This window comes from Borostomias antarcticus, assembly GCF_949987555.1.
Source record: "Borostomias antarcticus genome assembly, chromosome: 9".
Taxonomy (NCBI): Eukaryota; Metazoa; Chordata; class Actinopteri; order Stomiiformes; family Stomiidae; genus Borostomias; species Borostomias antarcticus.
The window spans coordinates 20,287,426-20,299,512 of NC_140242.1; the positions used below are offsets into that span (position 1 = coordinate 20,287,426).

The 12,087-nt window shown below is 47.9% G+C and overlaps 1 protein-coding gene across 1 annotated transcript in view; it reads left to right on the forward strand.

Annotated features, from left to right (window-relative positions):
- Positions 1-10,884: 10,884 nt before the first annotated feature.
- Positions 10,885-12,087, forward strand: part of LOC311313147 (high-affinity choline transporter 1) — a gene marked incomplete at both ends in the record, with an annotated part of 94,399 nt that continues 93,196 nt past the window's right edge. The window contains one exon of the mRNA XM_084443209.1: positions 10,885-10,899. The remainder of the gene's footprint in view (positions 10,900-12,087) is intronic.

Consider the following 12,087-nt stretch of genomic DNA (forward strand, 5'->3'; position numbering starts at 1 on the left):
CCTTTATACTGACCCTCCGGCCGGCCTCTACCCAGCCTCTGGCCAGCCTCTATACTGACCCTCCGGCCAGCCTCTACCCAGCCTTTATACTGACCCTCCGGCCAGCCTCTACCCAGCCTCTATACTGACCCTCCGGCCAGCCTTTGACCAGGCCTCAGCTCCCACTGCAGGACGTGTCCTCTCTCGTCTGCCTCCTCAGAGCCCGTCTGCAGGAGCGCTCTGTGTCTGTGTGCTCAGTGTGTTTCTGTGTTGACCTCTGCCTGGCGCTGCTTCACAGTCGGACGCTGGAGCCAGTCGTGTTTGCGAGTCGACCGTCTCTGGACACTGCCCCTGGGCCCGGTCAGCAGGACCGGACAGGCCTTCCTGACGCGCCGCCGGACAGTCTGAATGTGGCCGACCTCGGGGCCAGCGCTGGGCGGCCGCTGACCCGCCCGCCAAGACAAAGACGGAGAAGTGTGGCGTTTGCATGTTCTGGGTGGACTTTGCATGTTCTGTGTTGAGTTTACATGTTTTGTGTGGTGTTTTCATGTTCTGTGTGGAGTTAGCATGTTCTGTGTGGAGTTAGCATGTTCTGTACGGAGTTTGCATGTTCTGTGTGGAGTTAGCATGTTCTGTACAGAGTTTGCATGTTCTCCCCGTGCTCACTCAGGTTCCCTCCACATATCTCTCTTCAGTCTTGTCCCTGTCCAGTTCCCTGTCCATGGACTTGTCCCCGGGCGCCACTGACAAGGCTGCCCCTGGATGAGGACAGCTTGGATGGGATAAAGGCAGAGGACAAATTTCATCGCCGACCGCTTCAGCATGTGTGTGTGTGTGTGTGTGTTTTGTGTCGCTGCCCATTGCACGTGTCTTGTGCGTATCACAAGCCTTGTGACGGGAAATCGACAACTTTGAAAGGCGCCATGTTTTTGTTTTGCTGTTTTGTTCTGAAGTCTGGGTCAGGGTTTCATCCAGGGTGATCGACCCGCATGAAGTGGACACGGGCGCGCAGACTCCTCCATCTCCCTCGGTTCGCTGACAGGAAGAAGAGGGAAATCTTGTCGAGAAATCTGGGTCAAATTCTGCTATGCTGCAGATCAAACAGAACATCTGCCTTCACACCGGATTCACACCGGATTCATACCGCGCACCACAAAGGAAACAACCTGTCACGGAGCTGCATGGGCCTCCTAAGTTTTCAAATACAAACTGATACTGTCCAGATACAGTATGAGTCTGTGGTCTGTGAGTGGTCAACAGCTGTTAAGGTACACGAGTGTGAGTGTGTGTGTGTGTGTGTGTGTGTGTGTGTGTGTGTGTGTGTGTGTGTGTGTGTGTGAGTGCGTGCATGTGTGTGTTACTGTAGGTCAGCTCGTTGCTGGGGCTCTTGGGGTCAGTCCTAGCTCCTACTGTAGCTGTGCACGTGAGGAATGTTATTCTAAAGCCTGACTGTGGAATGTCCTGTTCAAACACGCCAGCCTGCAGCCGTGCTCTGTGTGCCCTTCACAGTCTGATACACAACACCAGGGGCCGCGTCTCAATAGTCTAGGATGACTTCCTCCCCTCTGGAGTTACAGTATCCCACCTCAGTGCCGACTCAGCTTAACTTCCTCCCCCCCAAAAAAGCATACTCAGAGTTCAACATTTTAGGCTGTGTGAAATCTATAATCCTCAGGCGTCATCAACACAAAAACAGAGTTTGAAGTTTGAACAAGTGAATTCTGTGAAACCGGGTGTTTCACAGAATTCTCTTGTCATGGACACTTTGCTGAGTTCCAGCTCTGCGCTGAGAGACCCTCCCTGGAGAGAAAGATGGGTTGGGAAGTTTTAAGCTGAAGAACAGAGAGATAAAACGTTTATTATATATTCAAGGCCGTCTCTGAGAGTGGAGAAGCATAATCAGCCACTGATGTTCAACTCAGCACTATAGCTGAAACCCCCACAGTACATAGTCTGAAGGGAATGAAAGGGAGCCTTAGAGAGAGAGAGAGAGAGAGAGAGAGAGAGAGAGAGATAGAGAGGGAGAGGGAGAGAGAGAGAATGAGAGGGAGAGACAGAGAGGGGGGAGAGAGAGAGAGAGAGAGGGAGAGAGAGAGGGAGAGAGAGGGAGAGAAAGAGAAGGAGAGAGAGAGGGAGAGAGAGGGGGGAGAGAGAGAGAAGGACAGAAAGGGAGGAAAGAAAGGAAGACATAGAGGGAAAGAGAGACATTCAGAAAAGAGAGAGAGAGATGAAGGGGAAGCAATAAGTTCAAAGTAGGTCAAAGAGAATCCAGGGTAAGACCCAGCATGCATTTCAGCCCAAATTCTTTATGAGCAACAGGCCCACACATTGGGAGCAGATCCTGGTGTGTGTGCGTGTGTGCATGTGTGAGTGAATGTGTTTTATTATCATGAAATCCAGATATAGCTGCAAATTGATTAGGAAAAGCTATGGAGTTATATAAACTCTCATTCCTTGATTAAAGAGAATCCCGTAGCTGGTCATAACATGGAGAGGAATGTCCAGGGAAATGTAGACTGGCGCTGATGCACCAGCAGACTAATGTATCTGTATCAGTGGCGGCTGGTGACTCAAAAAACTGAGGAGGACAGGAGGAAGAGAGACGAACTGCCCATGGGCGCCGGGGGGCAATTTCCCTCAGTCAGTTATTATTTGAAATATCAGCTTTAAAATGGATTTACAGTCAATTTTAGCATATGAAAAACTGAATAACACTTTCTTTAACTACATGCAGCATTTATTTATCTTATTCATGATAAAATATTACAAAAAAACAATAAAACATTGTAAGCAATAGCTGTTGTAATGGATTGTACTCTTCTCTAAAGAGAGAAAATAATTATATTGGTGAGGTGCTGGAGAGGTTAGGTGATATATGAAAAATGTTTTTGATTAGGGGACACTGAGGTGTGCTGGCTCTCAAACAGTTTGTCGGCAAATAGATTTGACAACTGGACAATGGAATAGGCTACGTTGCACAGCAAATGCAGTATCCAACAGTTCGCTCATGGCTAGCTAGCAATGGTACAGCTATGGGATTAGCTCATTTGGGTTGCTGTCAAAGCTGCCACTCTTATGGTGCTATAGCCTACAATTATCAGAACAATATGAACATTCAGTTGAAAGTTTTCCATCCACCCAGCCATCACTGGATGAGGAATAAGCGCTTGATTGGACTAACAAAATGTCAATATCTGAATCCTATTCAGATGGGGCCGGAGTACTCATAGACATATCTATGAGTACTAGCCTTGGTAATTTTTCAGCGTCACAAATTCACAAATTAGCAAGAAAAAAAGGCATTACATTTATTTAAGAGAAAAGAATCCGCCCTAAAGGAGGCTAACCTCCCTTCCATAGATATCTACAGTATGGGTCCTCCAGCTGCATGCTATAGATGTCACTGTTGGAGCTTTAGAATTTCAATAATGGGTTTTTATCCATAGGGAAAACCTGCTTTATGAACAAAACTGAGATAATATTAATTATGAATAAATAAATTCATATATTTATATTTCAATCCCTCTCTTCTCTCCAAAAACTGAGGAGGACTGTCTTCCCCTGCCTCAATGGACGAGCCTCCACTGATCTGCAATGACTGCATGCTTGCCTTTATTATTGGAACACCTGCAAGCTTCTATAGACTGACTGATGTTAAGTGTGAATTGGATTTTTATGTGTATTTTAATATTTTTTATTAATGGTTTATTGCATATACGATTGTGTTTATTGTCTGGACCCAAAACATTTTTGTCAATTAAAGAACTAATTATCCAATGATATTTAATGATCCATCAGGACATTCACTTTAGATATTTTTGGCTATGATGTATCTTCTGAATTAATAAGATCTGTATGGATGAAGAACTGAATTGGACTGACCGCTGGTCCTGCAGGTTCAGCTGGTTATGCTGGTTATGCTGTGAGCCACCTGGTCTTGACAGGCTCATGTAAAAGCAAAGATCTACAAGAGCTCAGCAGCAGAGTAAACTCAACATGACCTGACCTCTCAACCTTAACCTCGATGGGTCAGACAGGCCCTGGCCAAGAGCTGGTTCGCTCTCTCTCTCTCTTTCTCTCTCTCTCTTTCTCTCTCTAGTGTGTGTATGCATGTGTCTCTCTCCCTCTCTGTAGTGTGTTTGTGTGTGTGGGTCTCTCTCTCTCTATAGTGTGAGCGTGTATGTGTGTCTCTCTCTCTCTGTAGAGTGTGTTTGCCAGGCATGTGTGTGTGTGTGTGTGTGTGTGTGTGTGTGTGTGTGTGTGTGTGTGCGCATGTGTGTGTGTGTGTTCACCTCTGACCTCTGCTCTCCTAGTGGACTCAACTCATTCCCTTTCAGAGTAACAGCTCTCTAGGCTCCTTTTCATTGAAACGGTGGTGTATCATTCCACCACATTAATCTGCACACACACACACACACACACACACACACACACACACACACACACACACACACACACACACACACACACACACTGTATCTGCTTGACTGTACCGCAAGTTACTATAACACTTCAAACTAACTGTGAACATATTTTTGGAATTTTCTGAATCTGGTAATAATTCTGTGCTAGTATGTTTTTTTATTCATCTCCTTTTGTGGCTCTTCTGAATGTTTGTGATCCGTCTCCTGGGCTTCAGTCTGTCTCATGACACACGCTCTGTCTCCATGGCAGCTAACTTGGGGATGTTTTTCTCCACCGTGACGTTCTGTGGATCAACGTTTGACCGTGACCCTGGCCTGCGGCAAAGCTCAGCTGCATGCACGCATACACGCGTACTGTACACACACATGCGCGCACATCACCCACCCACACACACACACGCGCACACACACACACACACACACACACACACACACACACACACACAGATACACTGACATAACCCTTCATGTGTTAGTCATTATCAGTACCACACCAAAGCACAGCCGCACCCCTAAATCTTAGCTGTTAATCATTAGAGAGCTGTTTGTAAGACGACAGTCTGACTCTGAGGGCTGAGTGTGTAAATGGAGAGTTCGCTCATCTATCTGGAACGACTGTTGCTCCAACACCGGTTCTGGTTCTGGCACGCACCCCCCCGTCCCCCTGGATGAGGCCGTGTCTGGCAGTCACGCACCAGAACTGAGGGAACTTGAGATCAACGTCTGTAGACTCTAATGCCTACTTATCCCCTTGATGGCACCTCGGGTGGAGGCACGATTAGTCTACGCCGCCTCTCGTTTCCCAAGGCATTGTGGGTAGCCGGGGCCCCGGTTTGGTTTTGTCTCCTAGCATCCCCCGCCAACTGCTCTCCAGCTGGGCCTGTGATTCATTGATTGATTGATTGATTGATTGACTGATTGATTGATTGATTGATTATACTTTATTGTCCCCGTGGGGAAACTTGTCTTGGGCATAGTACCGTAATGCTTCAAAGTACAACAGAGACATTACATACAACAGGCAAAAGAAACAACAAAGTCAACAGCAAACATTGAGTGATATTGACAGCAGCTTCCATCTGGACATGGCATTTGATAGATATTGCACATAACCCTTCAAGTGATGTTTCAGATAAAGTGCAGGTGCTGGTAGGTCATATAATTATCGTTTCTGCTTAAGTGAGTTTATCAATGTAATGGAGACTGGGACAAAAGATAGTTTTAGGCGATTATTATTATTACATCTTGGCATGCAAAGCCTCCTTCCTAGGGGGAGGACTTCGTATTCTGTGGAGAGCGGATGTTGGGGGTCTGCGATGATCTTATTCGCTTTACCCAGGACAGCTTTTTCATCGAGTTTATTTAAGGACACATAATCTCTTTCACCTACAATTTTCATGGCTGTTTTGTGCATGTTGACTAGTCTGACTAGATGGTCATGGGGAGACCTAGACTTCCCGCTCAGGAAAGGAAAGTCATCTACACAGACACGGAGCCTGCGTTGGCCTGTTAGACAGCCCTGTTCACTCTGACGAAGCCCTCGTTTAAACAACAACCCTAAATCAGTCCAGTCTGGGCCCCTACCAGCACCACGGTCACCTCACCGAGCTGGACGGCAGCCGGACACAGAGTTATTATCTGCATCTATCGTCACCTTCCAGATGTGAAGATGTTTGTGTTTTGATACGGATTCTGGATTGTGTGTGTGTGTGTGTGTGTGTGTGTGTGTGTGTGTGTGTGTGTGTGTGTGTGTGTGTGCATGCATGTGTATGGCCGCATAGTGTGTGTGTGAGAGAGAGTGTGTGTGTGAATGTATATGCGTGTGCACATTCATACATGTGTGTGTGTATGTGAGAGAGAGAGATTGATGATGTCATTATCCAATCAGTGCAGCAGCATACTGTATCTGCACTTGCAGGCGTGCTGTAGAAACAACAATATTCAAACCAGCATGTGTGAGAGATGAGATGACTGGATATACGAAAAAGTATCATTTTCAATAGAAATAATCACATTTTAAGCTTTTGAGTCAAATATTTGCAGTTGAATAAAGAAGGCTGAATTCACACATCCACTACCGATCCTGTACCCTCGTAAGATGGATGGAATGGTAAATGGACTGCACTTACAGTATAAAGCACTTTTATCCAAAGCGCACGTGTGACAATGAAGGCCTCTTATTCACCCATTCACACACACATACCAATGGCGGCAGCTGCCATGCAAGGTGCTAGCCCGCTCATTTTTGGGAGCAATCTGGGGTTCAGTGTCTTGCCCAAGGACACTTTGACGATGACTCTTGATGTAGTCAGGAGGAGCCTAGTCTCGCGGGCCAGACGAGTCGACTTCCGGTCCGGATTGTCTACTACCTCTGGTATTCAGGCGCTGAAATTTTGTTGAAGGAAGTTGGTGAAAAAACGGGCGGATATCCCGTCAGAATTCCGTAGAGAGTAGTAGACAGTCCGGACCGGAAATGATGAGTTTTTTTAAGAACTTCCTTTTACAAATTCTAAGAGGCTGAAGTCCAGACTCTCTCCTCCGGAGAGAGTCTGGCTCCGAGACTAGGAGGAGCCGGGATTCGAACCGTCAACCCCTGTACCACCTGAGCTACAGCTGCCCCACCGCCGTTAAGACCATCCTTGATCTGGCAAGGTCACGTTCTGTTTCTCTACACGGACGACGCACAGATCAGCACGGCCCTCTCCGCCATTATAAACCGCTTGTCCTCGGCCAAAGTTCAGCCCGTCCAATCAGTGTCCGGTTTAGTCGATGACCAACTGGCACTGCCCTTGAGGAAGTTGATGTTGCTGATAACTTTATTGAAAGGACAGAAATAGCAGAGTTCAAGGCTGTTCCCTGGGGAAAATGTTTTCTCTTTTCACCCAGCTGTCTCCGCTGGTAGCGTTACTCAATACGATGGGTGGATCCAGTCGCCTGCTGCTAATTATTTTGATTGACACCCGTTGGCCAGAAAGATCTGTGTTGAGAGAAACAGAATGCGAGCTTACGAGATCAGGATGGTCTTATAGTCTGGGCCAAACCAACTTGTCATTTCATCACCAGGTCCTCCACACACACACACACACACACGCACACGCACACGCACACGCACACACACACACACACACCCACACACACACACCCACACACACACACACATGGAACTGATCTACCAAGGTTGTCTGATGGTTTCTGCGTATTGTTTCCTGCCCCCGTGAGAGAGATACAGCAGCAACAACATTCTTCTTCTCCTTCCATATTCCGGGGTAATGGAGGTCAGGAATGCGTTCTGTCCTGCTGTGTGTTGACAGGGTCAGGGTCAGCCTGCAGTAGCCAGGACAGCGTTGAGGTGCTCCTTAGCTTAAATATTTTAGTTATTCTTTAAGTGTTTTCACGTATATACACACACGCGCATACATGCACGCACGCGCACGCACGAACGCACACACATATCCTCTGTACCTTTACTACACTACGGCTTTTGAGCTGATCTATTGTTTTTAATATGAGTGTGGACTGTAGGAAACTGTACTGCTGCCGTTCTTGGTCAGGTCACTCTTGAAAGAGAGATTTTAATCTCAATGGGTGTAAACCTGTTACTTTATTTGGCGAAAAATGAAGGATCACGTTCCTCCAGTCTGGAGGTTAAACAGTTAAACAGTTTCGAAAGAAGGGCGTAATGTTACTGCTCGTCTACAAGCGCTGGTGATTAATTTCTTTGTTCAATTCATCATTTTAATCATTAATCAAATTGAAATATAAGGGCACCAGCACTCTGAGGTTCTGTGTGTGTGTGTGTGTGTGCATCTATGTGTGTATGCATGTGTGTGTGTGCGTGCCTGTGTGTGTGTGTGTGTGTGTGTGTGTGTGTGTGTGTATGTGTGTGTGTGTATGTGTGTGCGTGTGTGTGTGTATGTATGCATGTATGTGTGCGTGCCTGTGTGTGTGTGTATGTGTGTGTGTGTGCCTGTATGTGTGTGTGTGCGTGTGTGCCTGTGTGTGTGTGCCTGTATGTGTGTGTGTATGTGTGTGTGTGCGTGTGTGCCTGTGTGTGTGTGTATATGTGTGTGTGTGCGTGCCTGTGTGTGTGTGTGTGTGTGTATGCGCTCGTGTTCGCGGCGCTCCGAAGACCGCTCGTCTCCTCTCGGTCCGTCTGTTCCAGACAGACCCCCCCGGGGGGGCTCTCAGGTTCGGCTTCCCCACACAGTTGCTCCCCAAACTCCTCTTCTGAGCCCCACGCAGGAACTGGAACAAACAGGATTTTACAGCCGGAGCGCTTCCTGCTAGAGTCGTTAGTGGGGAAGCCGTGTCCTGAACACTACCGCCGGACGGCTGACTCACCCCGCCTGTCCCCCTCAACCCCGCCTGTCCCCCTCAACCCCGCCGGTTCCACGGCCCCCTGCCGGTTCCACAGCCCCTGTTCGCTCCATGAAAGGGTCCCCATTCACATGATGAATGTCCCTCTGCGTTGCGTTGTGGTGACGGGCGGGATAGAGTCATGGCCATGAGGTCATCGGATCAAAGCCCTGCTTTAAACATGGACACAATCAACCCATATACACCCATTCACTTCGGTTTGGTCTCTGCTGGAGGGAATTACTCACTGGGTGGGTTCTGGTGAAGGGGTGAGTTGTGTGAAAGGTTAGGGGTAGACCGGAGCCTGGAGGAATGACGTGGAGATGAGTGTGGAGTATCAAACCAAGAAATCCTTCTCTCTCTGAATGTCCACTCTGCACCCGGAACTACAGGACACAAGCGTCTCAGAGAGGACATGTCTTTTTAAAGAGACAGGAGAGGAGACACTGTATACGCCAGGTAAATTGGAATTAATGCAATTCAAGGACACGCACGCACGCAGGCACACACACATGCACACACACACTCACGCTTAATGTTCACTAATGAATCTTAAGTCTCTGTAATTGGAAAGGAGTAACAAGGGCCAGACTCCTTTAATGATGTCAGAGCTGCTAATCCTATGCTAATTCCACACACACACACACACACACACACACACACACACACACACTCACACACACACACACACACATGCAAATGAGCCAGTAGAACAAGGAAAACAAAACCAAGAACACAGCCAAGTAGTGATAGCTAATTAGTTTAATTTGAGGACCAACTACTAGTGCTGTGGATAAGTGTGCGCGTGGGTGTGTGTGTGTGTGTGTGTGTGTGTGTGTGTGTGTGTGTGTAATGCTTGAAGTATTTCCTGGTTTTAATGACTTCATTACTGAAAGGGCTCATTTATCCAGAACTAAATCAACCAATCAACACAGCCGTCCATAAGAGCAACGGTGGACGGTGGAGGTGTATGAGCTCATTGTTGTTGAAAAGAGAGAAGCATCGATCTCTCTCTCTCTCTCTCTCTCTCTCTCTCTCTCTCTCTCTCTGTCTCTCACCCTTGATACGTGATCATGTTCAATCTCTCAGATCCGGGATCACGTTACGTCTCACTATCTCAGTGAGCAGACATGCAGGCATGGCTGAGGGCTGGCGAGGTGTTTGCTCAAGGCACGTTCAGCAGGAGCACACCGGGTTTCTGGCCCCAGCAAAGCGCTTGCACTTGTGATTGGTCTTGACCCACGCCCATGAACACACACACACACACACACACACACATACACACAGCTGCTCTGTGTTCTCACATGTGAGCTCATGTTCTGTCGATGTGGGGGGGGTGGGGGGGGCACGTCTGGAAGCCTGAGATGAACAATGGAGAAATGGGGGGAGAGAGAGAGAGAGAGAGAGAGAGAGAGAGAGAGAGAGAGAGAGACGTAGATGGAAAGGTAATGTCAGTTTCCCTTTGATTCGTGTCCATCCTGCCGCCCACGCCTGCCTTTTCTGAGGCTCTGCAGATTCCGGCCCCAGGACATTTAATAATCCAGCACAGAGCTGAGCCTCTAAATGATGACATGTGGAAAAAAAAAACCATTAGGTTATTTCAGTCAAACGTACTGTAAGCAGAGCACTCCGGATCCCCAACTCTCTTCATCTGCTTCCAAAATGAAAACATTTGTGTGCATTGAGGTCTGTGTAAACGCCCTGGAAGCGAGATTGTAGAGGCCGTGTTATACATAGACACCATGAGGGATTATGCACCTTGAAGTTCAGTCGGAATAGGAGGTCTGTATAAACATCCGCACGGTGTGATTTTCGTAGCAGTAGTCAGTGTCTGCTAGATCTTCTACCTACTTCTATCTTCTTCTCTCTATCTAGTACTATATTTACACTTCCGCCCTTTAAACAGGCTATGTACAGTAGCGTAAAGAGTGGTACAGTGACTTTGGTTCAGAGATAAGTGGATCCAGATTCGGTCGGCTGCCTATCCTGTCCACCTGGTGCTTTTCCCCCCAGGGCTAACCCGGGCCCACTGACTGAGGGACTGGACCAACCTACATCTGCAATACTACTCACGCTATGATAGAATATAGAAAGAATCTATAGAAGCAGGTGTCCTGTGTGTGTGTGTGTGTGTGTGTGTGTGTGTGTGTGTGTGCGTGCGCGCGGGCCTGTGTCGCGATTCAGACTTTCACCGTGAGTTTCCCAGAGACCGTGTCCCCTCCCACTGACCATCCATGGTTCGCGTCGGACAGCAGGGCGGTTCGCAGGTCAAAGGGCGAGGCCAGAGGTCGTTGTGCGTATGAATGGCGCTCGCAGGCTGGATGCGCTGAGTCAACAACAGTTCATTAGTGTCAGGATGTCACTCTGCAGTCGGACTGAGTTTCCCAAACGCTGGCTTGTGTTCAGAACCCACCAGCTCTGTTCATTCAGAGCCGGCTTAGGTTGGGGCTAACAGGCTTTCAGGATGAACTTTTATACACTCAGACGTTCCACTCTGCTGGCATGAGTCAGTGTGTAGCCTGGGGATCCTCTATATGTTGCCATAACAAGATGCTGCAAACAGTAAAACAAGCAGACATTCCAGTGGGTCTGAATCTCATCTACCACATCTAACATCTGTCAAACTGTTTAACCACACCCACTAAGACTCCACCTAGTTAAAGACATGGATATATACGGTAGGCAGAGGACGAGGGGGTGGAGGAGGAGGAGGAGGAGGAGGAGGAGGAGGAGGAGAAGAAGGAGAAGAAGGAGGAGGAGGAGGAAGAGGGTGGAGGAGGAGGAGAAGAAGGAGGAGAAGCAGGTAGAGAAGGAGGAGGAGGACAAGAAAAAGGAGGAGGAGAAGAAGGAGGTGTAGCAGGGGGAGGGGTGGGAGGCGGAGGAAGAGGCGTGGATGGAGGAAGAGTAGGACCTGATGCTCTTAGCCTTTCTTGCTCTGAAAATTTAATTTAATGTAATTTATTGTTCTTTAAATGTTCTTAGCCATTAGACAAATATATTCCAGGAGCTTGCCCCAGGTTGCCTGTTTCAATATCTGTGTGGTCTGTATGGCTCTATGTGCTACTAACCCTGTTCTGCCTTCCCTCTCCCTAGTGCCTCTCTCTCTCCCTCCTATCTTCTTACCAGGTCCAGTGGATGCCCCACTGTCACCAGCAGACCTCCCGGAGTCCGATAGATACCCCCGTGTCTGCTGTGGATGTCGTAGCATGTCCGTAGAATGTCCTCTCTCCTATGATGCTCCTATGAAGCCTCTCTTACTCTGAAATGTAATTTAATGTAATGTATTGCTTTATAAATGTTCTTAGCCGGTAGACAAACATACTCCAGG